Source organism: Arachis stenosperma, chromosome 9, assembly GCF_014773155.1.
Source record: "Arachis stenosperma cultivar V10309 chromosome 9, arast.V10309.gnm1.PFL2, whole genome shotgun sequence".
Lineage (NCBI taxonomy): Eukaryota > Viridiplantae > Streptophyta > Magnoliopsida > Fabales > Fabaceae > Arachis > Arachis stenosperma.
Window position 1 is genome coordinate 7992172 of NC_080385.1, and position 4888 is coordinate 7997059.

The 4888-nt window shown below is 38.6% G+C and overlaps 1 non-coding gene across 1 annotated transcript; it reads right to left on the reverse strand.

Moving 5' to 3' along the window:
- Positions 1 to 4117: 4117 nt before the first annotated feature.
- LOC130952094 (small nucleolar RNA R71) lies at positions 4118 to 4221 on the reverse strand. The gene has a single exon (XR_009074274.1). It is a non-coding gene; the product is annotated as a small nucleolar RNA R71 (small nucleolar RNA).
- Between the last annotated feature and the right edge of the window lie 667 nt (positions 4222 to 4888).

Genomic DNA, 4888 nt, shown 5'->3' on the forward strand with positions numbered 1-4888 from the left:
ACTTTTCATGCTTCTTTCTTCATTCCCTTGATCCAATCTTTGCCTCCTAAACCTTAAATCACTTAGCAAACATATCAAGGCATCTAATGGAATCAAGGTGAATTAAATTTATTCATTTTAAGACCTAAAAAGCATGTTTTCACTCTTAAGCACAATTAAAGGAGAAGTTATAAAACCATGCTATTTCAATGGATAAATGATGAGCGGATAATTTGTACGCTTTTTGGCATTGTTTTTAGTATGTTTTTAGTATCTTTTAGTTAGTTTTTAGTATATTTTTATTAGTTTTTAGTTAAAATTCACTTTTCTGGACTTTACTATGAGTTTGTGTGTTTTTCTGTGATTTCAGGTATTTTCTGGCTGAAATTGAGGGACCTGAGCAAAAATCTGATTCAGAGACTGAAAAGGACTGCAGATGCTGTTGGATTCTGACCTCCCTGCACTCGAAGTGGATTTTCTGGAGCTACAGAAGCCCAATTGGCGCGCTCTCAACGGCGTTGGAAAGTAGACATCCTGGGCTTTCCAGCAATATATGATAGTCCATACTTTGCTCAAGATTTGATGGCCCAAACCGGCGTTCAAAGTCACCTCAAGAAATTCCAGCGTTAAACGCCGGAACTGGCACCCAAATGGGAGTTAAACGCCCAAACTGGCATAAAAGCTGGCGTTTAACTCCAAGAAGAGTCTCTACACGAAATTGCTTCATTGCTCAGCCCAAGCACACACCAAGTGGGCCCGGAAGTGGATTTTTATGTCATTTACTCATCTCTGTACACCCTAGGCTACTAGTTTTCTATAAGTAGGACCTTTTACTATTGTATTTGATATAGAGGAATCTCTGGACATCTAGTTCTTAGATCATTTGGGAGGCTGGCCATTCGGCCATGCCTAGACCTTGTTCTTATGTATTTTCAACGGTGGAGTTTCTACACACCATAGATTAAGGTGTGAAGCTCTGCTGTACCTCGAGTATTAATGCAATTACTATTGTTCTTCTATTCAATTCCGCTTGTTCTTTATCCAAGATATCACTTGTTCTTCAACTTGATGAATGTGATGATCCGTGACACTCATCATCATTCTCACCTATGAATAAGGTGACTGACAACCATTCTTGTTCTACAAGCATTCGAGGCTTAGTGAATATCTCTTGGATTTCTGATTGCACGATGCATGGTTGATCGCCTGACAACCGAGTGCTCGCCTGACAAACGAGCCAGCCATTCCGTGAGATCAGAGTCTTCGTGGTATAGGCGAGAACTGATGGCGGCATTCAAGAGAATCCGGAAGGTCTAACCTTGTCTGTGGTATTCTGAGTAGGATTCAATGATTGAATGACTGTGACATGCTTCAAACTCCTAGCAGGCTAGGGCGTTAGTGACAGACGCAAAAGAATCAATGGATTCTATTCCGGCCTGAACGAGAACCGACAGATGATTAGCCTATGCTGTGACAGAGCATCAGGGACGTATTTTCACTGAGAGGATGGGAAGTAGCCATTGACAACGGTGAAACCCTACACGAGCTTGCCATGGAAAGGAGTAAGAAGGATTGGATGAAGGCAGTAGGAAAGCAGAGAGACGGAAGGGAAGGCATCTTCATACGCTTGTCTGAAGCTCTTACACCAATGATATACATAAGTATCTCTATCTTTATCTTATTGCTTTATTCGTTTATCACTATACCCATTTGAGTCTGCCTGACTGAGATTTACAAGGTGACCATAGCTTGCTTCATACCACCAATCTCCGTGGGATCGACCCTTACTCGCGTAAGGTTTATTACTTGGACGACCCAGTGCACTTGCTGGTTAGTTGTGCGAAGTTGTGTTTATGCCATGGTATTGAGCACCAAGTCTTTGGAGCCATTACTAGGGATTGTTTATGTTTTGAAAAATATTGATCACAATTTCGTGCACCAAGTTTTTGGCGCCGTTGCCGGGGATTGTTCTTGTGTATGGACAACTGACGGTTCATCTTGTTGCTTAGATTAGGCATTTATTTTTTTCGAAATTCTTGAAGATGAATTCTAGAGTTTCATGATGATTTGTTGAAATCTGGCTGGCTGAAAAGCCATGTCTAATCTTATTGGACCGAAGTTTCAACTGATCATCACAATAGCTTGTTGATCTCTATCAATCTTGCTATTGGAGCAATGATCTGCTAAGGCTTGGCTGGCCATTGGCCATGTCTAGTGTTTTGGACCGAAGCTTTCTTTGAAAGCTTGGCTGGTTGTGAAGCCATGTCTAATTCCTGGACCAGAGTCTTAGACTAGCATTGCACTGATTCCTGGAATTCTCATTAAGAATTTTGATATCTTTTTCCACTTAATTTTCGAAAAATACAAAAAAAAAATTTACAAAATCATAAAAACCAAAAATATTTGATGTTTCTTGCTTAAGTCTAGTGTCTCATCTTAAGTTTGGTGTCAATTGCATGCATTCATTCATGTGTCTTAAGGATCCTCAAGTAATTCTTGATGATTTTTGTGTTCTAATCTTTGAATTCTATTGACTTGAAGTATTTTGTGTGTCTCATATGCATTCTCATATTGTTAGTGTCAGTGGTATACAAACTGCTAAGTTTGGTGTCTTGCATGCATTGTTATTTGATTCTTGTTACATTTTGATTATTAAAAAAATCCAAAAATATTTTCTAATTTGTATCTTTTCAAGTCAATAAAACAAAGAATTGAGGATTCAGAACAGGCTGCAGAGGAATTATACAGAAAAAGCTGGGCGTTCAAAACGCCCAGTGAAGAAGGACAGACTGGCGTTTAAACGCCAGCCAGGGTACCTGGTTGGGCGTTTAACGCCCAAAAAGGGTGCATTTTGGGCGTTAAACGCCAGAATGTATACCATTCTGGGCGTTTAACGCCAGGATGGTGCTAGGGGGAGAATTTTGTTTTCAAATCAATTTTTTTTCAAGTTTTCAAAGTTTTTCAAAATCAAATCTTTTTCAAATCATATCTTTTCAATCAAATGTTCTCAAAATCAATTTCTTTCTTTTTTCAAAGATACTTACTAACAATTAATGATTTGATTGAACATCTCAAATTTGTTGCCTTTTCTGTTGAGAAATGTTTAATGTTTGAATCATATCTTTTCTTGTTAGGCAAGTCACTAATTTTCAAAATCAAATCTTTTAAAATTGTCTTCAAAACATATCTTTTAAAATTGTTTTCAAATCATATCTTCTCAATCACATCTTTTTAAAACCATAACTTTTCAATCAAATCTTTTTAATCACATCTTTTTCAAAATAGTTTTCAATCAAATCTTTCTAATTTCTAATTTCAAAATCTTTTTCAAAAACCACTTGATTTCTTTTCCACTTTCAATTTTCGAAAATTATCAACATCTTTTTAATTGAATTTTCGAAAATTCTCTTCCCTCCTTTCCACATCCTTCTATTTATGGAGAACTACCCCTTCTTAATGCACAATTCGAACTCTATCTAATCAAGTTCGAATTCTTCTACCTCCTTCTTCTATTTTTCTTTTCCTCTGACACTTCAAGGAATCTCTATACTGTGACATAGAGGATTCCATATCTTCTTGTTCTCTTCTCTTTCACATGAGCAGGAGCAGAGACAAAGGCATTCTTGTTGAAGCTGATCCTGAACCTGAAAGGACCTTAAAGAGAAAGCTAAGAGAAGCCAAAGCACAACTCTCTTTAGAGGACCTGACTGAATTCTTCAAAGAGGAAGAAGACATGGCAGCCGAAAACAACAACAATGCCAACAATGCAAGGAAGGTGCTGGGTGACTTTACTGCACCTACTCCCGACTTCTATGGGAGAAGCATCTCTATTCCTGCCATTGGAGCAAACAACTTTGAGCTTAAGCCTCAATTAGTTTCTCTAATGCAACAGAATTGCAAGTTCCATGGACTTCCAATGGAAGATCCTCATCAGTTCTTAGCTGAATTCTTGCAAATCTGTGACACAGTCAAGACTAATGGGGTAGACCCTGAGGTCTATAGACTGATGCTATTCCCTTTTGCTGTAAGAGACAGAGCTAGAATATGGTTGGACTCTCAACCTAAAGAAAGCCTGGACTCTTGGGAAAAGCTAGTCAATGCCTTCTTGGCAAAGTTCTTTCCACCACAAAGATGGAGTAAGTTTAGAGTGGAAGTCCAAACCTTCAGACAGAAGGATGGAGAATCCCTCTATGAAGCTTGGGAAAGATACAAATAATTAATCAGAAAGTGTCCTTCTGACATGCTTTCTGAATGGAGCATCATAGGTATTTTCTATGATGGTCTCTCTGAACTATCCAAGATGTCTTTGGATAGCTCTGCTGGAGGATCCCTTCATCTGAAGAAGACGCCTGCAGAGGCTCAAGAGCTAATTGAAATGGTTGCAAATAACCAATTCATGTACACTTCTGAAAGGAATCCTGTGAATAACGGGACTAATCAGAAGAAAGGAGTTCTTGAGATTGACACTCTGAATGCCATACTGGCTCAGAATAAGATATTGACTCAACAAGTCAATTTGATTTCTCAAAGTCTGTCTGGAATGCAAAATGCACCAAGCAGTACTAAGGATGCTTCATCTGAGGAAGAAGCTTATGATCCTGAGAACCCTTCAATGGAAGAGGTGAATTACCTAGGAGAACCCTATGGAAACACCTACAATTCTTCATGGAGAAATCACCCAAATTTCTCATGGAAGAATCAAGAGAGACCTCAACAAGGTTTCCATAATAATAATGGTGGAAGAAACAGGCTTGGCAATAACAAGCCTTTTCCATCATCTTCTCAGCAACATACAGAGAGTTCTAAGCAGAATACCTCTGACTTAGCAACCATGGTCTCTGATCTAATCAAAACCACTCAAAGTTTCATGAATGAAACAAGGTCCTCCATCAGAAATTTGGAAGGACAA